Source organism: Coloeus monedula, assembly GCF_965178545.1.
Source record: "Coloeus monedula genome assembly, chromosome: 3".
Taxonomy (NCBI): Eukaryota; Metazoa; Chordata; class Aves; order Passeriformes; family Corvidae; genus Coloeus; species Coloeus monedula.
In genome coordinates this window covers 89659971-89686047 of record NC_138783.1, presented here as the reverse complement: position 1 = coordinate 89686047, position 26077 = coordinate 89659971, and the positions used below count along the sequence as shown (strand labels likewise).

General features: G+C 43.7%; 1 protein-coding gene across 4 annotated transcripts in view; it reads right to left on the bottom strand.

Annotated features, from left to right (window-relative positions):
• Positions 1 to 26077, bottom strand: part of MAP4K4 (mitogen-activated protein kinase kinase kinase kinase 4) — a 166561-nt gene that overhangs the window by 58526 nt on the left and 81958 nt on the right. The gene's annotated exons all lie outside the window — the stretch shown is intronic.

Below are 26077 nucleotides of genomic sequence, written 5' to 3'. Positions count from 1 at the left end.
GATGTAATGGATTTGACCCAGTGATGGAACACGGCATAATCTGCTTCAAAAACCCTACACTTGTAATACCTTAAGCAAATTCATAGCTAGCAGGCTGGGAATTCATGACAGAGGAGTATTATTTCCATCTTCCTCATTTTTTCTCCTTTAATTTCAGAAATTTCAACCAGTTCTATTTAAATGCCAGACAGGGGCTTCGTGCAGCCAGCTGCCAAAGCAGATTCCCATCTTGGTGCCAGCATGGGACTGGCACAGGAAAACAGAGGTGGAGATCAGGAATTCCCCTTATTGCAAGAAAAAGGCATTTGTCTCGTGCACAAGTTTCCTCCTCCTCCTTCATCTGCCTCTGTGGAGGAAGAGCAAGTGTATCAGGAAGAACAGACCAGAAGCCCAGGCAGTAAACAGGATGCTGAGACACAAAGGCAGAGAAGGATTTCCCCCAGCTCCCCCCGCTCCAGCGAGGTGCCAAGCAAAGAGCAGCTCAGGTGAAAGGAGGTCATCCCTCCAAAGAGCTGAAATGGGTAATATCATGAAACCACTCCTTAAAACACCCACAAGCTGCTTTTGACGTGACAGTAGGACATGTTGCATGGAAGGATCAACACACACTGAGGTGGTGTCTGAGCAGGCAGCCAGCTGATACAGAAGAAGGAACAGACACTATCCTACCCCCAACTCTCTGTTCCCATACCTAGACAGTGGCAGTCTTCTTCAAGCACCTATTACGGCAACAAATTAAAAGGCAGATCCCTTTTTGCTCCCTAGTTTATATCTGTAGATATCCAAGCAGAAAAACATCTACCTTAAACTGATTCCAGGAAGAACTCAAAACAACTTCTCCCTAGGGTTGCTGGCTGATGGGAATGGTAGCACATATTTTGATTATCCTGTGATGTCAAAGCTGATTATATGATAAATTTTAAGCCTTAAACTTCCTTGCAATTTGTACCACACTAGCAACCAAATATCCTATTCATGATGTTAATACTAGCTACATGTTAACTGTTTACACACACTGGTACACACGGCTTGAACAAAAGAAGCCACTCTATGCTACAAAGCAAACAATTATTTCAAACACTCTAATAGTGGGATGCAATGCTTACTCGTAAATTATTACGACAGAATTCCCAAAATGCACCAGGGATAAACTATTCTTAGATCTTCTCACGATGCATCTTTGAAGTAAAATACTGTGTATTTCTGGAACACTGAACAAAATAGTACAAGAATCTTGTAAATCAAAGTTCCCACTGAACAGCAGCCCTGGGAGAAAGCATTGTCAGAAAAGCTTTTTGAGCCAAAAGCTAACTTGGTGCTTCCTCAGCTGCTTCTGTTGTTCTTGCTGTTGCATGATTTTTTATTTATTCAGACTATATGCAAAAAGAAAAAAAAAAAGAGAGGAGGAATACATGCTTATACTACACCAAAACTCAGAACTATGCATTTAGGCAAAAAAAAAATTAAACAGGAGCATTGTTAAACTTCATGCTTTGGGACTTAATTGCTGATAGGTTAATATGTATAATTGGATTAATCTGCTATTTTGAACTTCTAGATTAAAATTATTTCCTACCCTCAGCACATGAACACAATAGCTTTTACAATACAATGGGCAGGATGTCCTAGAGGTTGTTTGTGTTTATTTATTGTAACAGCAGCCAAAATGACAATACTTACACAGGATCTATTTCTGAAAAATAAAATAATAAAAATCCCAGCCCACTCCCCTCCAACATAAAAAATCCTGAAGAACAAACAACAAAAAAGGCACACACAGAGCCAGCAGACTGTAGGCAATTACTGCTCTTTCAGCTCTCCACTGAGTCTGTGTCACAGCACCTGCTCAAAGGCCTGCCGCAACCCCAAATATCTCCCTGAACTATAGCTAACAATGGTCCTACATTCATATTTCAGTCGCCTTTGAGCACTTGTCCAGAATACAGATAGCACCTCACCTACAGTTCAATCCAGTCCAAAATACAGTCTACAATAATAAATGGATTCAGTAATTTTTGCCAGCTTTGTAAGACTCCACTTACTTAGTGTGGATCAATAACTCCCTGGCAATGAGTCCTGAAGACTTTGTGGAGACAGAACTATTATGAGGATTAATCAGCACAGTAAAAGCTGAAGCACCAGTGTGGCACAGCAATTGGTGGAAGACTTAAAAAAAAAAAGGGAATAATAATAATAATAATAAAAAAAAAAAAAATTTAAAAAAAAAAAAAAAAAAAAAAAAAAAAAAAAGTTGGCCAGACCAAAATTGTTCTGTTCCATATTCAGGAGCATTTTTTTTCCAGGGCACAGGTCATTTCATCCCAATGTGGACATCTGAAAGAGGCCAAACAATGTGCGCCCTACCAGTGTTTACTTCTCCCCACTAACTACAAAAGGAGGGTGAGGTCATTAGCCAAGATCCAGACACCAATCTTGCAGATGTCTTGCATCAAGGCGAGATGAATCCCACCCAAAAATCTCGCCGGATAAGGCCATTTCCGCACAAATCTCCTCATGCACACACGTGCCTCAGGGAGGCTATGCTGCGGCCTGCAGCAGGGATCCTCCTGTGGAGAGTGAGGTGTTTCAGTAGCTGTCCTGGGATTTGGACATGTGAGTCAGCCTCAGAGATGGAAGGTCTGTCACTTCCTCCAGACAACACATGCCCTGCACCACCACCACTAACAGTCCCTCCATTTGCAGAGGCAAGGGTGTCATAAAAGCAGAAAATTAAAACTGATTGAGGCAAGAGACTGACATTCTCATGAAGTAATACAAAAGTACATCCTTTTTTCTTGGAGTAGAGAGGCAGCTGGTGAGCCCTTCCTAGTGATTTTATGCAGCTGGCATCAATTATCACTTTAAGCCATTATCTGTGAATACAAACTCCCATTGAAACCTTCTTTGTCTTCCCTCTGATGGAGCTGGTAGAAGTGTTTTATACTTATACATTCACTGTCTGTGACAGCATGTCTGATTACCAGTAATTTTTGCAGTAAGCTATACTTTTGCAAGACTCACATGGTTAAATCAAGCTTGGAGCAGCTTCCCTCTCCCTTTTCATGTGTTTTCTTTCAGAGACTAAATGGACGTGAGAGCATCCCTAGGGATTTCTTTAACCAAAATAATCTTGCCTGTAAGATTAAAACCCGTATATGACTCCCACACAGAAACCCACCTATGTACATTCAGATAATTTCTAACCATTTGAATTAGCACACTAAAAATAAACCCAGGTGTGTTACCTCTCAGCAAACCACCCAGCAACATCTGATCAGCTTGCTTACTGCTCCACCACAAAACTCAACACCCCTTGTTCTTCCATTCATCACTGCACACTAAGTATCAGTGTGGGTTTTTCTGCATGCAGATGGCAAATCAATGACTTGTTATTTTTATTACTTCAGCATTTACAAAATTGTGATGATTTAAGTAGCTGAAGATTTAAGTATCTGACCATGGTTGCCACTGGAGTAACTCACAGTCAAAAAATGCTACTAGTGCAGATCCATGTAAGGAAGATTACCAGCTGTTTTCCAAAGGTAGCACCCCACCGTCTGCATGACTATTGGAAGAAAATGCCACTTATTCGCACAAATTTTTTGAAGATAAGGAATTCAGAAAGACTTAGCTGGACATTTTTCAGGGATGAAAAATAAGAGAACTAAGCTCTAGAAGTGTCAGAATCAGGGAGGACATAACCAAAGGAAAAGAAAAATCACTTCAAGTCTGTCACTAAACATCATTGTCTAGATGCCTCAGGAGACCAAGGACAACAGTCCTGACCTGTTCCAGCACTAAAACTGGTATGAGATCCCTATGAGAAACTGTCTCTGAGAAACACACCTGGAGGAGTAAGGGGGAAATAACACTCATCCCAAGCTCTATAGCACAATGAAATTATTTCTGGAGCTCAATTTTAAAATTAAAAAAAGCCAACCGTCCCAAAGGCACAGCAAAGACATGTCTCAGGGCATGTAAGTGGTGACTTTCCATCCAAACTCCCCCACCTGGAAGATCTGTCTGAACACTGCTCTTGGCCAGATATTTATTCTGCCAGCTCAAGGAAGAGAAACTCAGGACTATTTCCAAAGGTTTTATTTACCCTAGTAATATGATGAGGGGAAATACAAATGAGAAAACACAGTCCAGCAAGACAACATTCTGTGATAAAGGAGAGAGCAAGTTTACTTATCCTACCAGATGATTTATACACTGCCCTAAATCAGTATGAAGCAGAACACAAATTGGTCCCTTCAGCAACTTTACTTTTTGATTTAAGAAATGAGACAGTGACAAATCTCGGCTCTCCCCGCACAAATGCATCCAGTCATTTTAAGCTACAGCCAAGGGTTTTAAGAATTAATATCATTACCAAACAGTGGAAAGTCATACACACCATCTAAACGGGATGGAGTGAGGGAAGCCTTCAAATCTCCTTTCCTTTGCTTTCCCAATGCTGCTCACAAAGCTTTGCCTGCCTATACCCATGGAGCTGCCCTGCCTGGAGAATGGCAGCTGGCAATACTCTGCCTCGGGTTTCAGAGTAAGCTGAGTTCTTGAGCATCACAACCTCCAGTGGTAGCTTCTGGAATCTGGGAATCTTTAGATCATGACATAGTTGCGATCTGTGTAGAGGGGCAGTCAGCAGCCTCAGCTCAGTGTTGGGAGTGAAAAGGGACTGCTAAACCATGGACCCCCAGACTGGTGAAGAGGAAACCAGTTTGCCTTCAGAGGCACCAAAATGATGATGACTTGCCCTTTCTTTCGCCATCTGCCCCTGACAAGCTAGTTGAAGAGAAACGGGAAAAGCCCAAAAGAAACCCAGTTGATTTTCCTTTCTGCTTCCTCTCACTTTTCATTTCTGCCTTCCACTCACATTAAAAAAAAAAAAAAAAAAGTCCTAGAAGACACCAAAAACCACAAACAAAAATCTTCCTGGATAAATCAAATTCACAACACCAACTTTTGCAAACCACCATTCTGCTTGAGTGTCATGACCTCCCTCCTCTTTGCACCCCAGACCTGGCCAGCATCCATTTGGAGCAGAATCTGTCCAGGACAGAGAAAGTCTGAATAGAGCCTAGCACAATAGGTGACCTTTTCTGCTGCTGGAATCCATAATATATACAGTCGTTAATAAAGTTCTCACACACAAGGGAGATGTTTTGGCGAGGAATTTGGGGCAGTATTGCACACAGCACAGTACTTGAACTGGGAGCTGTGGCACTGCCTCCAAGCCGGGAAGGAGGTTGTAATTTCAGGAGGAACCAAACCACAAGAGAAACGATACTCTGAGAGGGTAAGTCCCTGCCAGCGACTGCCAAGGTAGGAAGTTTGTATAAAGCAGAGCAGCTTGCAGTGCAGAGAGTGCAATGTGGAAAAACTTAATCCTCTCCAACACCACAACGAAGTGTAGGAATTGGGAATACGACATAAAATAGCTCTTAAGAAAAAATATCAAACACAGGCTTCTTGGGAGGGAAAGTCTAAACTGTTTTAAATAAAAGACTTTAATTAAGAGGTGCAATAAACATTTAACAAGTCCATATACAATCCCTCCTAAATCTTAACATACAAGAGCCTCCAACTTTCTTATTACATCCCATTTTTCTTGAGAGTCTTTTACAAGCTTTTGAGCTTTGTCACCCTCAAGCTAAAGACCTCATGTAAGTTTATTTCCCGTCTGTCTCTCTCCCGTGCTACCTTCTCACTCCCAGCATTCCCCGTGCCTGTTTCACTCCACATGCAAGGTCTCTTTCTCAGAGACCCCTTGCCCACATATTCTTCCCACCTTGGCATCAGCAGGTTAATTTCTCTGCACTGTCCTTCAAGTCCTTCCCAAACACAGACTTTTTCCAAGGCCTTCAGACTGCTCCCTCTTGAGAAAGGCATCCATCATGACACACACTCAGTGACACTGACGGAGCACTAGCCATCCAGCAAGCATCCTCCCACCATCGCTGGGAGGGTGCCTCTCAGCCTCTGCCCCTTGTCCACATACACAGCCCATGCAGAGAAAGGCCTTCACGGGCTTTACCATTTGTGAGCTTTCTGGAAACCAGGCATCCTGTCACTGTGAGCTGCCCACCAGCCTGAGAGCTGCTGCCGCTGCTGGCACAGAGCCATGCTGCCAGGAACAGCAAAGCGGCAACGCTGCTCAGGCATGGTAATTGCAGAAGATGGCTGTGAAGCTTTTCCAAGGGTCAAAAAAACCTTAGTTTTGTGAGGACTGGCTGACAGAACAGTGCTGTCCTTATGACCACATTCAGTTACCTTCAGTGGCAACATTTCATCAAGCAGGTGAGAAACACTTCCAAACACACACAAAACAGAAGCTGCTTTGTCTCCCCTTGGCACAACACCCTCCCTACTGCATGCTAAAAGCACTGTTTGAAACAAGAAAGCAAATGAGCCGAGTTGTTCACGACAGTGCCATCACTGAGGCTGCAGCCATAAAGTGGCAGTTAAATGAGCTGGACAAAGGCATGAGGAAGGACTAGCTCCTAAGCAGGGTCCCAGCACTCCCCAAGGAGCCTGTGTAGCAGCATTGTGCAGGCACAGGAGATGGAATCACGTGCAGGCAGGAAGGAGCCAAAAACCACGTGAAGACAATACTTGCCTGTTGTCTCCCCCCTAAACCACCTCCTCTGCCAGTCACTTCGACAACAATATTTTCTTTCTTGCCTGATGTGCCTCCGGTGCCTTCACTGGTCACTGAATGAGCTGCTCTGAAGGCACAGAAACTGCACCACTGCTGACCTGCCTCAGTAAAACGCCAGGACGTCACAGGCTTTTCCAACGACAACCAAGAGAGAAACCTCCTAAGGGCAAATCCCTTCTACCATTTCCAAGGCTAACTCCGTGATCCTAGTCATGATTACTTAAAAGAGTTTCCTGCTCAGATTGCATGTTTGTCCCAGCTATACAATTCAACTGTCCATCCTCATCAAGCCTAAATTACTTACAAGTTACACAACAAGCTAGCCTTATACTGACATCTTCAGAGCTCTCATAAAAGAGGGAAGGACTAATCCCCTACTTTCATCACTACTATTTACACTGAAAATGCCTGTTGCCATACAATTTCTACATCCAGTCTTAGGTTTCTTGTGATTGGAACAAGCCCTTCCTAGCAGATATTCAAAGTAAGCCTGTGTGTGAAGGAAAGAAATTATAGCAATCTCCTTTATGCAAAGCTCCGGGCTCAGACAATAGGAAGAGATGCAGATGCTGGAAAGAAAACAGACGAATGCACAATGCCAAAAAGTTGCATGGCTTTTCTACTTCCAATCTCAGCATGCATTTGATGCCAAGGAAAGCAGCATCTCAGGGGGTGACAAAGCCAAGGGAGGCATTTGCTCACTGCCTGGTCCCTGCTCTGCCCTGGGCAGTATGAAGCTCCACTGCTCCCACCTGGAGGGCAGATCCCCTTCCCAGAGGGGATCAACACATGAGTCCCTGCCTGCATGTGCAGTCCAGACACTGCTGGGCTGCAGTTTGGACCTGGGAGATGTAAAATGCTCCTGAGTTCTGCAGGTTTCATGCAGCTGGAGTGACTCAACAAGGAACAAAAGTTCTGGTTTGAGACTAAGCTTTAAACTTAGAGGGAGGCAAAAGGAAAACATCTGAGAGAAGAGAGGAAACAAAAGGTTGAAATGAGTGAAAGCAGCTTTCCTATGCACCAAATGCCACACAGACATTATATTAGCAGAAATGTAAGCCGAGAAAGTAAAATACATTAAAAATAGCAGTTCTGGCATAACACTAATGTTCTTCTAGTACTTATGTCGTGAAAACCTATAATTACACAAAGACACTAATTCTCTTCCAGGACAGATTTGTTCAGTATCAGCCTCACACCGACACTGACCAACAAGTCTTGTAGATGAACAGAGAAGAGGGATTTATTTACAATCGCTCTTTCATTTCATACATTGAAGGAAACTCAAATCCTAGAAGACAAACAAAATATCCCAACAGTCTGGGATAACAAACACAAAAGCTATAACTATGCACACCCTATCAGGAACAGAACAAATGAGAAGAAGGAAAAGTAATCCCATTTGGGCCTTCCTCAGGGCTGTTTCACGTAGGATCTTTTATCAAAAAGAGATGGGGCTGGAGAAGTAGTTTACAAGAGGAATTCAGCAACTGCATCACATGCCACCATTTCTTTCCTGAAGGGCTTGGCACTGCTCAGTACATGATATTACTTAGGCCAAAAGCAAACAGATTTGCAAAGCAGAGGAGGCAGACTGGCAACAGTACTCCAAAATCAATCATACATTAAGAAATAAAATAAAAAATAAAAACAAATTTTAAAAAATCCCAAACCAAAACAAACAAAAACTACAAAACAAAACAAAAACAAACCCAAAGCACAAACAAGTACCACCATAACTGTCGGCAGTGAGCAGCTGGCAGCCATGAAGCAAGTACCTCATACTTCCAGGAGACACAGTCCCACCAGTGACCTTTACCCCTCTATAGGACAAATACCATCCCAGGTGGACAGATCTGTCCCTCACAGGCACCTTTCTCCCCATGTTAAATTGCAGATCCCCAGGTCACTTACACTCTAGGCTTTGGCACAACCACTGCATGCCCTAAAATTAGACAGAATGAATCCGGGCTTTGGTCATTGGTAGCATCAACGGTGAAGACAAGAAAACAACTGCTGGAAGACTACAAGTTTTATTATGGTCTTTGTCTTCTGACCCCAAATCAGCTAGTAGGTGGAAGAAGAACTTTGTAACATATTGCTAATCCCTCAGCTGTCCACATTCCCCAAGTCTTCTAATGCTTTAATTAAGGGAACTGTCATTAAAATGTTGCGAGTGCAGCATTTTTTCCTTCCAAATATTTAAAACTCAGTCTGAAACACTAACAAAGCCCTGCATTTTGTCAGAAAATGAGTACTAAGAAAAGCCCCAAACCCACAATTACTGCATTTTCTTTGCAGCCCACCAATCCACTTCTATAAAGTGACATATACTTCACTGAGCCCACTACTATGAAGAAACAGATTTAATGCTTCTTTTCTAAAGTGGTGTACCTTTGTCTGAGATATACCTGCCAGGTGAAACTACTTCTAACAGACAGCCATTACATCTGCAAACACAGAAGGTAAGACATTGGCTTAGGAATACCCATGCTTAATGCCCATTTTTAGTGCAGCCAGTAACCTATGCTCTGTTTCACACCTACAAAAGGAAAACTCAAAATTCTGGATTATGCTACAGCTTCCAAAAAAACTTCTTGTAAGCAAGGATTGGTGTGAGATCATGATCTGACTTATTCAACACAAGGTTTCTTTTGTGAAGCAGCCAAAATATGTAAATTGCCCAGGAATAAAAGAAATCATCCAATCTGTACATGTGTATTACAAACACGATTGAATGACACAGTGTGAGTGCACAAGTCCTTACAAGTTTTAATTTCAGGTAATCTTTGCCTCAAGGTTAAACACTTTAGCTCCTCTGGTCCAATATTAGTCACCGCCCAGCCTCTGTCAGTAATCCGCCGCCTTCTCCCCTGCCTTATGCAGGGAAAGGACTGCAAATGCAAAATGCCAGGTGCCAATAGGGAGGACCCAAGAGGTTCAAAAGCCCATTCCTCTCACCTGATAAGGGACAGAAGGGATCGCAAAAACAGCTGCAACACCAGCCCACTGTCATGTGTTTGAGAAACAGGATGAATAAACCACTGTCCGCGCAGACCGTGGGTGGCTGGGATGAGGAGAAGGGAGGAGACTGGACCAAGCCCTACAGGTTTGTCAAATTCCATTTTAAAAATACTCCAGAAAGTGCCTTTGGTTTCTAACACCAACACTGCAAGCAAAGACTGCTTCAAAAGCCAGAAGGAGGCTCGCTCCTACTCCCTTTGTCACTATCTCCACCTTCTCTTCCCTCTCTGTTCTGGAGAGAACTGCTCCTCAAAGCAGTGACAGAGCAGAAAACTAGTATCAGCTGTGACACCATCAGACCTGCACACACCTGCTGAAACTTGTCCAAGCCCTCAAACCACCTGCTACTTCTTGGGAAGGAATGGGCTCCTTCTGCAAAGCGCAAACCCAGACCCATGATGGATACCAGACTGGACCCAGGATTTCTGCTCTTCCCTGCTCTTCTGCAGCATTCCCGAAACCTACAATGTAACAGAAGCTTTGAGGGTGAAAAAAACACCATGCTCAGCTACTCTGTAGGAATAAACTGAAAATAAATAACTAGAAATATGTATGCTGAGAGCAGCTTTCCTGGAGCAGACCTCTCCAAATTGCTTGTTCATGTATGAATGAGATCCATGTTTATAACCCTAGGGGTTTTCAAAGCAAGAAGGAATATGGGTATTATATTTTACCTCTAAAATATACTTCTGCTCAAAAAAACAGCTCTTTTAAAAATGGGAAATCCATTACCAAATGATTTACAACTGACTGACAAGATGATTATGTCTGTAATTATCAGGTCCAATCACTCAAATTACAATTTACCAGCAGACACACAAACTATTTGATTCACAGTTAACATTTTTTCTTCAGCAATTGCCAGGTCCTTTCTAAAACAAGCAGGGAGACAGACAACCTCTATCAGTAACAAATGTGGCTGCTGATGAGTGGAATTTGGTGATGTCTGAGAGGGGCAAATTTCCCTTCATGTCTGTGCCAAACCCTCCTGGAGGACAGATGACAACCAGGGCTGCAACCAAAAAGCTTTTCCTTTGTGTTCAGACAGGAACAGCTGTTAGACAGGTACAAAGGTATAGCCACGTCTGGGCACGTGCGATAAGCGAGTTCTTTACAAAACTGGTTGCTGAGGTTTTGATTTTCTTTGGTAGATTAACGCTGACTTATGCACAGCATTTAGAATCACCCTGCACTGCCAAAGCTCTATAAAGGCTGTGCACTTTAGTGTACAAGTTAAGTGCACTTGGCGATACGCCACGATGTACAAAATCATTTTCATGCAGCTGCCAGCAGAAGGGAGCTATATTCTTGGACCAGATGTTTTTGTTGTCGGTGCTGCCAAGCACGCCTGGAAACCTCACAGCTGAGCAGTGCTGCAGGAGTGAATTAACAATGAACAGAGCCACAAGATGCTCATGTCCATCTATTAAATAGGGTGTCACAGTCCCCTCTCTCCCTTACTCCTGCTCTCTGAGCAAGGAAGCTGTGGATGGCCAGCTAATTACTCACCTGAGAAGAAAACCTTTTCTGCCTCCATCAGGATAAATAAAAGCAACAAATGCTTGCAAATATTACATCCCAGCTGCATTTACCCTTAGCTGGGAAGGTGACAAAGAGACCTTGATTAACAGCCAAGAAAATAGGACTGGAGAAAATATAAAACGGTCCTAATGCTACAGTACATGTTTGTTTTTGCTGCTGGGCTGTGAACAGGCAAGCATTTATTAAAAGGTGTTTCACTTCAAAAATCAGAGCTGCTATGGCATCTCACTCTCCAGTTCAAAAACAAACAGCTCAGATCCCAGCACAAGTCTCGCACTCTTGAGCTGAAATGCTGAGAGCAGGAGCAGGAGTTTGGGGACAGAAGTCCACTTCCCAATGCCAACACCAGCCCCCAGTGAGGCTCAGCTGCTCTTTGCCCTGCTGCTCCCATGCTGAAAAGCAGGGGCTTCTGCCAGACCCTAACCTGCAAGCCTTGTCTTGTCTGTCACAACTGCACCACAACTAGCAGAGGGGACCTGCAGGGACCAACATACTGAATGGTCAGACAGCCGCTCAAAACTGCAGGTGTGTATGCACAGCAGGCAGCGAGCAGTCCAAACGGGAACAAGGGAGTCAGGCACCAACACTTGGATGCTGATAAGAAGAAAATGAGGTTTACTCAGTCCAAAACTCTCCTGTGATAGGCCCTACATCAACCACAAAGTCTGTAAGAGAAACTGGAGAAGCCAGGCCACCTCACCCAGAAAGAAAAAGCCATGCAGCAGTCCAGGAAGAGGTGGAAGCACACCTGTCGGGGTCCCTTCCCCCCTGCCATGTGGTCCTGGCAGAGGGGCCCTGGGGACACACGGGGTTTCCCTGGCCCTGCTCAGCCTCGTTCCCCATTGATTGTTTTGTGTTCCCCTGCGCGGGCAGAAGGACCCTCGGGTCCCGTGACTGGAACAGTTCCTGGGCAGAGCCCCGGCCATGCGGCTGGGGAAATAAACATCTCTGAAACATCTAGCAAGAATCTGTCCATATCTATTTCTTTTCCACGGGCCTCGTTGTCTGAAACACATGTTGCAGTATCCCCACTGTAACACACACCCACCACCCAATCCAGGCTGCAACCCTCCCCAGGCAGCAATGGGTAACATCACTCCCTCAGGCTTGTGGCCAGGGGCTTGCTTTGGTTATTCCACTCATTGGGCACCACACATGTTCAAAGAGGAAGGTGACACAGAAAGGATGTGTGTGCATGTGCATGTGTGTGCGTGTGTGTTATGAGACTGCTGTGAGCTGCTCTGGAGGCTCTTTTCTCAAGCAGGCAGTTCAGACAGGCACAACCCACTCCTGTAGCACAAGCCCTTGTTAAAAAGTGAAACTCAGCAACCTGACTGTTAAAATAAATGCAGGCGTAACATGTTTTACTGAAATCCTCCAATACATAATATAATCTGATCTCCCTCAGAGAAAGTATTGGTTTGGTTTCCCCAGCCTGCAGCAGCCACTACATCTCCTGCCAAGCATGGCCCCAGCCTGACCAGCCAGCATCTTCCTGGGAACTACATGCAAAGCAGTGCCTTCTTTAAGGATATATACAAAAGTGTGGAGTTTAAAAAAAAAAAAACTAAAAAAGCCAACAAAAAACAAGAAATATGACCTCTCTTGTTCAGATAATAACTGGTCTCCTTCTCAGAGATTTTTCTGTTAAAATAAAAGTAATGCTATCACTACAGAGTCTCAGGGGAAGATGACTCATGAGCAGGAAAGGGCCTGTAATTCTGTGCTCAGGGTATTCACCCCAACAGATATTACAACTTTTTACTATGCAAGTCTGGTAACATGATTAAGTGACAGTCTGAAGAAATCTTCTCTTAATCACACTTGATTTGAAACCAAACTAAGAGCAATTAGCCCAGCCAAAGTGGGGGAGACAGGGAAGGCATTTACATCCAAAAGGCGAAACCTAGATTGTTTGGAGAGCTTCAAAACTCAGAAGGATAAGGTTCAAGACACTGGTTTGCTCAGAGCAGAGCTGTGTCACAATGAAGTCATGCACAAAGGGACAGCTGCAGCAACCCTGCCAGCTCCAGCTCCACCACCAAGGCAAGGATCCACTGGTTGGTTTGGAAACACTACCAAGCAGCATGGAAGCAGCAGAAATCCCACACACAGCAAATCAGACCTCTCCAACAGCCGGAGAGAAGCCACTAAGTGAAAGACCATGTGTTGCAGAGGTCAGCTTCTGCCAGACTAAGGTATCTGAACAAAGCCTGTCATGGCTGAAGGCTCCTCTCCTGCAGTTTCCTGCAGCCTAGTCTCTCCAAAAGGCACATGTAAAAATCCCGAAGTCCACTCGAAAAGAAAAGTAGCACAGAAATTGCTGGTTAAATTGATTAAGCTTGTCTTTGCTGGTTTACTAACAAATGATGCACTACTACAAAAAGCTTTTAGCTGTGCTCCAGCTGGCATGAATTGAAAGTGAGGGTCAGGGGGTGCAGAGTAAGAAAAGGAAAAATAGGGAGGCTATCATAAAGATAGAAAAACGTAATATTAGTATTACCACCACTGATAATAATAATAGAAAATTCTAAGGTTGTGGGTGCCTTTTTTCTTTAACAAAAAAACTCCCCCCAAAACAGCTCCATCTGTAGTCTCTGAGCATCTGGGGGTTTCTGCCAAAGTGATCAGTATAAAGAGCTAGCATTTGTCTTTGAATCGCAGCCATTATGTGCTTCAGTGTTCCCACACCACAGAGAAATCAGAGGTACTCACAGGCCTTCCTGGGCTAACGCCGAGCCACTGATCCTAAGCACGAAGGGTAAGGGCAGTGCATGTGTGCTACTGCATATAAAAGCAGGGCACGATGGAAAAAAAAAAGACATTGCTGCTTTTCATGACCTATAAAACTTCCTGACTGAAAGCAGGCTTGGCTGAGGGCAGCTCTCCAACTTGATGGCAAGTCTCTTCAAAGCGAGACACTCTCTTAAAGGTTGTCTTTCATACAATATGTCCCTTATTCCCTCACGCCTCTGGTTCGTGAGCAGATACTCCTCCTGAGGAACCACAGCGGGTACATCCATGCAACAGTCACGACCCTGTTTTGGCCACCTCTCCACAGTGCTGGCCTGGAGAGCGAGCACATGCCCGTGCACACCGACAACCTGCTTGTTCCAGTCACTTCCCTCCAGGGAAGTGCAGCGTGCTGCAAAACCATTTAAGTGGTGTCAGCTGCCTAGCAGCCCTACTCGCCTCACACGTGTAGGGTCAGGTAATGCATGTTTTACTATTCATCTTGTAAAGATAATTAAAAGAGAAGCTTAAAAAGGAAAAAAAAAAAGAAAATTATGAAAGAAGTTTCCTGAATGGAAGTTGCAAAAAAACTGCTGAACACCAGTAAGCTCCTACTAGCATAACTCGAAGCTCTCTGTTACACCGCCGTGTATCAGGTTTCAGAAGAAACTTTTGGCTCCTGACATCATGTGGGAGGCAAGCAGGTTTCTCTCTCTGCAGCCCTCTAGTGATAACCAAAGGCAGAGCAGTCACACATTTACTCGCTTTGAGTGCAATCGGGGAAAAACGCAGAGAAACACCTACACAAGAGATCACCACTCATCTGCCATGCCAGGTCAGGATGGCCACGTTACAAGGAGCACAGAACAGCTCGTGGAACCATGCTAAGCACAGTGTTTGTGACTGTTTATCCACACCCTAAGTAGCCATTTGTCCTTCAAAGGCTGGTGAATATGGGTATTTTTGTAAACAATCATGGATTAGACCTCTAATCCAAACAGGAACCAATCTATCCAGAGTGGTTCTTAATCAAGACTCGGGAGAAAAAAAATGTGGAAAATTCATAAGAATGTAGGCTTGATAATAAATGTCTTTTTTTTCCCCCAATCTCAAACACTGAATTCCAATTTTTTGATCTATATTGACCCTTAGCAATAGGCTCGATCTCTGCTCTCCACCAAATATACAGCTCCTGAACGTACGAATTCCCCAAAGTATATTCATCCCATGCATTATCAGGCTTCAGAGAAGACTAGTAGAAGAAACATCTTCATTTTTATCTAAGAAAATTTCCTATTAACTGCCAGTCAGTCTTCATCACCCTCTGGATCCAGCACTGCCTCAGGGATGCCAAGTCTGGAGGCCTTTCCTATGAAACTGCAACACGCTGCCCAAACTCACTTAATTGCATTCTTCTGCTTTATCAATCAGCTGTATGAAATTCATTTATTACAGAACTAGCGATATAAAACGTATAAAAAGGACATTGAGGTGCTGAAGTGTGTCCAGAGAAGGACAGCAAGGCTTGTGAAGGGTCTAGAAAACATGTCCTATGAGACACAGCTGAGGGAGTGAGAAGAGGAGGCTCGGGGGAACCTCATTGCTCTCTACAACTGCCTGAGAGGAGGCTGTGGTGAGGTGGGGGCTGATCTCTTCTGCTGTGCCTTCAGTGAGAGGACCAGAGGAAATGGCCTTGAACTGAGGCAGGGGAGATTCAGATTAGACATTTAAAAAAATTCACTGTTCAGATGGTCAGGCATTGGAATTGGTTGCCCAGGGAGGTGGTGGAGTCACCATCCCTGGAGGTGTGCAAGAGGTGTGTGGATCTGGCGCTGGGTGATGTGATTCAGTGGTTTAAGGGTTACAGTGATAGTGCCAGGTGGGCAGTTAGACTGGATCACCTTGTAGGTCTCTTCCAACCTTGGTGATTCTTTGACTCTATGATATTTTTTACATGTCAGAATGGCAAATGGTTAGATGCATCATATACAACAATGTTAAGACGAGCACTGTTTCCCACAGCAAGGTCTGCTCTAACACCTTATATAGCTTAAGAGCACTTTATCGCCAAAAAACCTGCTGATTTAAATCATATCTAACTACTGTGTGAAGGAAGAATGAGTGACATTCAGTGAATTAGCAATGGTAACATCCAAGCATACACAGCAAGGGCAGGCTGAGCTTTTGACTCTGATCTTCACTTAAAGCAAACAGATGTCTTTCAGAGGTAGATCTATGTTGGCTACCTGGATTAGTCCACTAAAGGGTTGTTTTCTTTTACCATTCACTAACCAAAGCACCATTAAACTCAGGGTTAACAAGGCTCTCTGCCTGCAAACATGGGGCATGGTCCACAATGAGGTTCAGCTAAGCCAGTCTCCCACGGGTCACCAGGTTGGAGGCAGCTGGCATCACACAAACTCAGCGCAGGTTTTCTCGCTCCACACTGAAATTGAGCTTGCCACCCAGCGATTCTTCACTCTGACATTATCCTGAACACTGGAATTCAGAATCACAATGAGTATTATGGAAATCATCCAAAGCAGAAAGGGAAGTAATTTCTGAGGCAAGCAAGCAGACTTAAGATAGCCTGTTGCACAGTGCAAAGAATTGGAGGGTAGGGGAATCCCTGCAGAAGACCTTTACACTCCATTCTTTACTCCTAAATCTGCAGGTTGGAGCACTACAAACAGCCCCTCAGCGGTCACTGCAGGTGGCTGAGAAAGATGCAGCCAAGATGTTGGAAAGGCGCTGCAGCCGGCTTTCCTCCTGGATTTGCAGTGCAAAGGGATGCCTCTGGGTTCCTCAGGCAGCCTCACAACTGTGACCCTGTGGAGATGCTGCTGCTCCCTGTGGAGATGCAGCTCCCAGAAGCTGCCACTTCCACTCCCCATCCTGCCTGGCCCCTCTCACCCAGCACCTGGCCAGCTTTAGCGAGGGCAAAAACAGTAGAAAGCTAATCTGTACTTAAGAAAAGAATATATATATATTTCCTTGCAAGTGGAGCACAGGATGGGACCTGACAGATGCTGGTGCAAGGGGAACTTAGAAAGGAAGGGAAGAGAGGCAGGGCTGTCCCTGCAATAGCATCCAGACACCCAACTGTCTTTGCTGTATTGTAAAACCTTATCTCTAGAGAAAAGTAACTAGAAATGGGAAGAACACAGACACCTATGTCAGGAGGAAGCATAACAAGATGCCATCTGAACATTTACAAATAGAAAATGCAACTATTCCTCCTTTTTTTCATGCCAGTGGGAGAAATCCTTTCCTGAATTTACACACAGTTTGTTTACATTTGTAGGCACAGAGAATGAGTTTGCATTTACATGCTGACCCATCTACTTTTACATGAACAGTGCAAACTCTTACAATTTGTGTTGCCAAATCAAGACTAAGCTTGGTAAATTTCCCAAACTTTTTAATCAGAATTGGGGAGCAGCAGCAGTTCTGACACAGGAACAGACATCTCCCTCAGGGACTCAAATTTGATTGCAGACTTGTTTGATCATGCAGCCCCCTCTGATCTATGAATCAGTGAGACTCCATCATTTTATAATTAATGCAAGGCTTCATATGTAAAAAGTTGTTGCACAGGAGTGTAGTAAGAGAATTAGAAAGACAAATTCAGAGTGAAAACCAACAAACTCATTTATAAAAATTATTTTGTCCTACAGGCTCAAAGAGAGGCAACTACAATAAATGCTAGCGGAAAGGGAGCTGAGGTAAAACATGCAAGAGACAAATAAAACACTCCTTAATAATGCTGTCTTTGCATCAGTGTTTCCACACCAATGACTCAGGGCTGCCTGTCTGCCTGCAGCCCTGGCCAGGAGGATGGGTTAGCACAGGGGGAGCCAAGCAGCCACGAGCATACTCTCTCCCTGCTGCTTCTGGTCTCTCTGCCCAATTACATTTCCATTTGGTAAAATATTCCACATGAGAAAATTATTTTCAGGGATCATGGACACTCTCCTCTCTTACTCTTGCAGGCAGAGCTGAGGTGCTTTGCCAGGCCGGTAGTAGTTATCTGAAGATCTGTGGGCTGCTGCATTTACACTAGGATTTCCACTTAGTTCTTACCATGTCTAGAATCAAACACTAAAACTCTGTTCAGGAAGAAGGTGCTACAGTGGAAAATATTCCTGCTGAAGTGAAATGCTGCAGAAACACCTCTTACACCAACCAACACACAAAAGTTGAGCTTGTTTCTGGAACTGACCCCTCCACTAGGCAGAGAGAGGGACACTTGTGGAGGCACCCATCCATCTTACAGAATGAGGTGCAAAAGAGAGCAGGCTATCGGAACTCGCACCACATCTTTTGCACCAGTGATGTGCTGGGTAAAGAAACTACCATTTTACCTGGTGGATGTGAGGCAAAACACAACACCCGTGTGCTTGCTGTCCACACTGGAACAGTACCATTTCTGCTGTTAGCTTGCTCACTTCCCACAGATTCAGCTTTCAGAACAAAACACTGATGAAATGTTCAAGAAATAAAGCCTGACGTTAAAAAAATCAACAGGTAAACATTACAACAACAAAAAAGTGTGCCTCTGTCCTGCTTGAAGCAGGGTCTTAAAAGGAGAGAGCAAGAATAAACCATCTGCTTATTATGAAGCACCAATCTTTGCAATTTAATGACAACACCTTTGCACTTCTATCTAAAGTGTTCTCTGCACTTTATCTAGTGTTTTCTGACAGAGAGGCTACTCTCTATCTGGAGGTAGGTACACAGGAGCATTGTTGGAAAGGATTTGAGACACTTCTGGGCTCCAGAGACAAACAGCATCTTCTCCTACACTGGTCAACTGAACTATTTTGCACAGCATCTTCAAGGCTCTTTTAACACTAGCTCAGCTGTGTGCTTTCCATTGCATATTTAAGCGATTGGGCACAGGGGAAGAAGAACGCTTTAGGCACAAGGGCAGTGTTTATTGTGATTACAAACCAGCTTAGGGTACAATGAATTCCCAGGTCCTCTAGCATTAGCACTTGCTACCATAATCTCTAGATTTAGGAGCTCGGCTTTAAGACTCTATTTTAGCCAACAATTCCATGCACAATCACTCAAACTGTGCCTTGCAAAAGAAGCACCGTTGAGGGACTTAGAAAAAACATTTTTGTCTCATTAAATGTTGGAGAATAACATTGCTATTTTATATTTATATATACATATGCACATTAAGAAAGAAGGGGAGAGAAATCACACAGGATAATCCCAAATGTACAATACTAGATTTGTGGACCCATAAACTAAAGAAAGAACCAGAGGAGATTTTAAAATGCTTGAAAGTAGTTTGCATGTGCTACACTGCACAGAACTTTTTCTTTAAATAAAAATGAAGTGATCTACTTTTTCCTCATGATTTACTGCAGAACAGTGGCCAGCTGACTGATAATGGAAGGTGGCTAAGGTCTGCCTACCATTTTCAAAGCAGACGCTATAAATTTCAGCTCCTCCCTTCTCCATGAAGCCTGTCAGTTTTCACATAACTTGTCAGGACTTTGTATCTCTGGAATTTCTCCTTATTAAACTTGGCTGAAGTCAACCAGCAGATCCTAAAGGTATTTGGTGGAAAAGAAGGCAGGACACATTCAGTATCATCAAGAAGCCTCATTTCCTTAGGAAGTCAAGATAAAAATATGGAACGCTGCAGCAAAAACAGGAGGAGCCCACAGGCAGGTGCAGTTTATGAAACTACAATTAAACACAGTCAAGAGAGATTACATTTCAAGCAGATATATCCCCTCTAATATAAACAGAGAATTAATTCCCCTGACTTTGATCCTAATGCCCAAGCCAGATTTTAAAGTGTACCTCAGAAAGACAGCAGCTTATACTAGACCTGAGATCTTTTGCTTGCCTATGCAGACTCAAGTTCAGCATAAAAACTTGCTAAAATGAAAGCACAACGCTCTGTCACAATCCTTATTGGTTTCACTCTGCCCAAGCAGGCAAGAGCACACATGCTCTAACACTGCATTGACAAGGTTGCCTTGTTTTCCTTGAGTAGACAATATGTCTGACTCACTGGGGGTAAATTGAGCTGTGCTCTGTGTCTGACAGAAATTATATAAAACACAGCCTCATACTTCTTGCTGTTATCTGCACACAAAACATTTGTTTCCCATCAGAACTCGAACCTCCTCAGACAGCTGAGAGAATCAGAGCTCAGCACTGGGGAAGGCAGCAGCAAATCACCTGCATTGAGGTCACCTGCACAAACACTCCTCTCAGCTCAGAAGAAATGCTCCATCACTAGAATTTGCACAAGCTATTATTGTTCAAATTCATGTCAGTGCAGGTATGACTGGTAGGTAAAATATCTCAACTGTGAAAGCATCTGCATGCTATCCACATTGAGCCTTCACCACTGTTAGTATTAGGGTCCAGAACACAGATAGATGCTAGCAGTCAATTGTACACATATGAAATCATGTGTCACTAGTGATCTCTTTGTCAATGCTAACAGCAGGACTTCAGATGATTGTAGGTATCAAGCCTAATGACTGAAGAAAATTAGGCACAGTATTAAAGCTTAAATGCATGAGTATTGCCCACCTGGACTGGTATTAGTGCCCAAGGATGGTAATAGACGTCAACAAATTCACCGAGATGACTTATTCTTTCTTTCTCAGTGTGTCACTGCAGCTGCACCATCAGACCGAAGGAAAGAAATTTTTTAAGAAGTCCAGACTTGTCCAAAGAGCTCAAGACTTGCAGAGAAATCCTAATATGCAATCCTGCCCTTCTGCCTATAGAAGTCAGCTGTAGCTGTTTCCATTATGTTCCAATAGGTGCCCTCACATACTGATGAGCAATAACAGATCTCGGTGCCACAGCTGGGGAATATATCCTGAGCATCATCTGTTGTGCTATAGCAGAGTGTTATCTGGTTCTCTTACAGCCAGGTAGGCAAATTTTTAAAGCTGTCTCCCTAAAAAAAAGGAGATTATTTTACACTCCAAACTACAAAGTTCCCTTTATGTGGCCATAACTTCCAGTTGTGTTATCTAAACTACATTTCGATTTACAGAGCACTGGTAAAACATTTTCTGCTAGACAGGACAAGAACCTTGCACATCAGACATAAACATACAGATGAGGAGAAGGCAGAGGCAACACAGCTTTCTTTACACTTTCTTCACACTGTGTTCCACAATCAACTTTGAGTATGAAGCCATCACCCAGCCTCAGCTCTAAAAGCCATGCAACAGGAATTCTGCTACATGAGCACCATGAAGCCTTTACAGCTAAAGCTCTATTCCTGTTGAGAGATGCTGGTGAGGCAGCAATGGTGCCCTCAATGATCTTCATGGCAAAAGGAAAACACCTGCTTCTTTCAGCCTTGAAACAGGTTTCCAAAACAAGCTTGTTAAAATGTATACAGAGGTATACCCACAAGAACAACTGTCTTCCTCTCAGGTGAAAATCTTGCATAAGGAGAAAACATATGTTGAAATAAGCAGACAGAGAAACAAATATGTATGAATGGTTTATATCCATTTTCTTCTCTCCTTTGGAAATTTTTCCCTCAAACACACAGTATCAGTGCAAAGTTGCTCCTTACAGGGACACAGCAATGCAGAGCCTTAGTGCTCAACATCAGCTCTCTCCAGCAGCATAATTTCCCAAGCTGCTCGATAACAGCCACAGCTTTTTGCCCTGATCTCAAATGCCTGTGAAGCTCCCTCTTCAACTGCATCAAACCAGACATCCTCCCCTTTCCAAATAACCTTCTCCAGCCTGACAATCTTGCTAACCACCTGAGTAATCAGATGAATAGAGTGAAGTTTGCCCTTTATCAAAACTGGTGCCAGCACTGCTCCAGGAAATTTCTTGGACTGCATCCAGAAACTGCAGCTCTGACTTAAGCCAGGTGTTAGATGTATCTGCCTTGCTGGGAGATAAAGTCACTGCTCCTTGTAAGGACAAAAGGCTCTTTAGAGTTAAATGTCATTCTACCCTGTTAGAACTATGAGCTGGCAATCCAAGAAACTTCCCAGCCACCCAAGGGCAGGCGTGTTGTGACATGTCTGGCACCCCTACAATGCCCTATGCACCACCCTTGCCCTGAAGATGGACAGAACCACCTCTGACCAAACGGGGGCCTTGCAGAAAAACAGGCAGCATGGAGCTGCAGCAGAGCCCGGTCCCACACTGACACCAGCCAGCACTGCAGACCCTGCCAGCACCCACAGCTGAACCTCCCGGCATCAGTTCCATGGCAAAGCAGGGGGAAGAACTGTGCCAAGCTGCTGGGCGAGGGCATGCAGCAGAGGTAGGTGAGGGATCTCAGTTAAGGAAGGAAACAATAAATTATACAAATTCTCTGCAGTTCAAAAAAGGCTGACCTACTGGCTGCAACACTATCATAGCTCTTTTTGACCTCCTCCAAAACCAGGTGTTACAGCTCAAGGGACCACTCTGGCCAGCTCTGTTTTCCTCTGAACTGTAATATATAGTTCCCAGCAGTGGTTTGGGGCTTTTTACCTAGTCTCTAGAAGAGATCTGAGGTTTATCAGCTTCAGGAGAACTGGACAGCAGGGCTGTCCACATTGTCAGTACCTTTCCTATTTACTTCTTTTCCACAGAACGATTCCTTATTTTGCCAGGTAACTGTTTAACCAAAGACTACAGAATGATGTTCATACTAGTAGTAAGCAACCTCTTATTTCAGGGACAAGCAAGCAGAGTGCCAGTACTCTCCATGGAACAATCTGGATTTTTAGGCCCCTGATCCATTTTCCCCAATTCACATTAAGAAGTGGTGACTCCTATGAAACAGTGAAATGGCAAAGTAACTCTAGTGACTTTAGTTTTGCTTTGGCTAACTTTACAGTAAGTACAGCCATGGACTGGTACGTAAGCACTTTATCAGGCAGCCGCACTAAGCCAGATACAGCCAGGTAAAGCACTGCATTCACATCTCTACACTAAAAGGACCGCCCTTATTCAGCTTCTCCAAGCTGGCTTGACCCAGTTCTGTTGCACAGGGCCAGGAGGATCTGTATTTCCCAATCTTCCAAAGTGAGCCACCAACTTTTTTTTTTCCTTCAAACAGACCAAAATCCATGGATTGTCTTTGAGTTTTCATGGGGAAAACAAGAATATATGTAATAGCGCAAACTTTTTGGTGCTTATTATTTCATTTTTCCTTCATTTTGTCTGCTAGTTTGTGTGGGAACACACATTTTTATTTATCTGCGATTTTTCTGCAGACTGCTTTAAGATGTCCTATCGACAATGGACAGATTACCCACACAATTGTAGTTTATAACACCATGTAGGCCATAAGATACAGACTCACAAGAATCAAAGTGACTTGCATATTGCAACAGAAATAAGCAGTCAGCAGAGTAAGGAAGGTGGCAGTGAGTAACTCAGGGAACCCTTCCTGTCTAGGTATGGGAGATGTGCCATGTTTCTCTGCAGGCCTGGAGGCTTTGGTCTGAGGTTGTTAATTTTTCTGCAGAGGACACACAGAAACAGCAAGACAGGCAGGCACTAAAAGCAATCCAACTCCTTTCATAAATCAGCAGGATACAGTATCCAGTTGTTTACTTAGTATAATTTTACACAGACTAGATTGGACAAGTCATGAAACACTGGGCACAAGAGCTGAGAAATGCTGCTATTAAAAAAGGCATGTGGAAAACTTTCCCAAGGGATGCCAAGAGTGTGTGTGGGAAGAGGTAGGAGGAAGAAGCACCAGCGTCAGGGGTTATAACAAATAGAAGAGAAGCAATTGTATTTTTCCCTCAAAATCAGTTATTAAACTTTACAAAGAGAAAAGCATTGCTGGAAGCGGAACACAGGAGCAACACTGGAAACAACCGTGCAGCTGCAAGGAAAGGCTCCAAAGGAGTTAAGCAGAGTCAAGCTTTAGGGTGTAATGCAAGTTAACAGCTTGGATGCAGGCAGATTTGCCAAGTAAGCTTTGCTAAGGTTTTAAATGCTATTTGCTTCACAAGAAAACAGATTCTTCCAACTAAACAAGGACTGCCAAATCTTAGCAGTCATGGCAGTCTTACAATCATGGAAACCTAACAGTATGGTCAGTGAGTGGAAGGGATCAATGCAGACTGAGCAACACCTTCTCCAAAACAATGTCACAAAAGGAACAGAGACCTTACAACAGAAAGATTAAGGACAGACTATGCAGAATGCCTCCCTCACAACAAGCAAACAGCGTGAGATTCATCCTACATATGTAGATTTTGTAAAACAATTTTCAAAGTGTGCATACGCTGATAGTTTGCATTGTTCCCCTTTTACTGTCATTGGGCTCATTCCAATAAGGAGTGAGAATAGCTTTCCATTGATGAAGACTGGTGGGTTTTTTGGTTTTATTTGTTCTATGGTCCAGTGAAATTTTTTCAGCCTACATGCACTGCAGCTTTGCCCTCAGAAAGTGAAAAGAAGACCTACCTATGCATCATTCTGTAGTAAAACCTATAGATTTTAGATCTTACTGTTCCATTAGTGCTTGCTTTACTGCTGTAGATCTAAAGATCTGCAAAGATTCAGTCTTCTAAGTATTTTCTTAATTTGTTTAGAAAGGAGGGAAGTAGAATAGGCAGGAAAGTTTTATGCACATCAACATCCCCCAACGTTTCAGGCAGCAGAACTAACTAGTCATAATTTATTCAAAGATCAAGCTGATTGGCTTCAGCCCACCTCCTCTTTTCTCATCCTTGCCATCATTCTTTTCAAAATTAAAGTCTAAAGAGAAAACCACAAGAAAAGATGAGAAGGATGAAGAGCATTTCCACAGTGCCATGTGCACTACAGAGCAGTAATATTTCTTCCAATGCCTCTAGTCAGAGGTTATACTACCTCATTTTCTTCATGCCAACCAAAACTTTTTAAGGAAAGCCTTCACTCTGAGTTTGACATCCCTCCTTTGAGGTGATCAAAGCTTTACAGTCCAGAACTGACATAACTTCACTGATCTTGAGCAATGTGTGAATTGCAGAATCATGGCCTTGAAAACTGAAAATCTGGGGTGTGCCCACAGAGCATGCCAATACATTAGGTTTTCTAATTTGTTAAGCATTTGGCAAAGCAAGCACTGGATCAGAGGTATCCCAGAAGAAAGGAAGTCTTGCGTCTGTTCTCAGTTCAGGTTAGTCAGAATAATCAGCTATCCCCCACAGCACCGCTTGAATTTAAGCAGAAAGGCGTAACACTGCCAGTAAAATATGCACATAGGCACAAATCACCTACAGCTTCAAGCAGCCACTCATCAGAAAACCACAATTTCAGTTTTGTGGAAGTTTCCACTGGAGCCTCTTTCTCCATGGGCATGGATACAGTATTACCAATAGCAGTTCACCTAACTGTAGCTCTTAAAGAGGAGAAGGTGAATTTATGGCTGTGGTTCCTTCACCACTTCTTTTGGAACAGTGCTAATGGTGGCAGTCACTGCCCTCTCTGTCCCCATGTTCTCTCCTCCCACAGTCCCTGTAAGTTGTGGTGAGCTAGAACCAGGATGGACCTGCACTGTTTGCCAGCAAAGGAGGTGTTCATGAAACCGAAGCTATGGTTTGAGGATATGGCCATCTCTGGCAGAAATGTCAGTTTGAGCTACTGCCCCTTTTCCCTGATGGCCAGCAGTGGCTCTTTTCCAGTCTCATGCCACCTTCTTCATAGCAACCGCACAAGAGTTTGCAACATCATGTGCTGAACTCAATCAATGAACCAATCCAGGTTATAAATAACATGGGGAAGGAGAGGAGTAACGGTATTTTTAAACTGGGACCAGGGCCCATTCACTGATCCAGGTCACCATCTGGCACCAAGGCAGCTGTGTCGGCACAAGTGTTGGGAAACAGGCAAGGAACCAGTGAGCAAGGCTGGACAAGAACATCCTACGGCCACATCTGCCACTGAGAGAATGGTACATTGCAACAGTATCACTCCATGCCTGGAGCTGACTTAGTACAACTTGGAAGAATTTACACATTTTTAGTCTCTGTGGGCTCTTTACTTTGAAGCAAAAACACATGAGCTCCACTGGTAGGAATGACAATGCTTTTAAGCTGCATGGGGCTAACATCTCCAAACTCCTCCCTCTGACTAAATTTCATCCCCTAAAAAAGCACT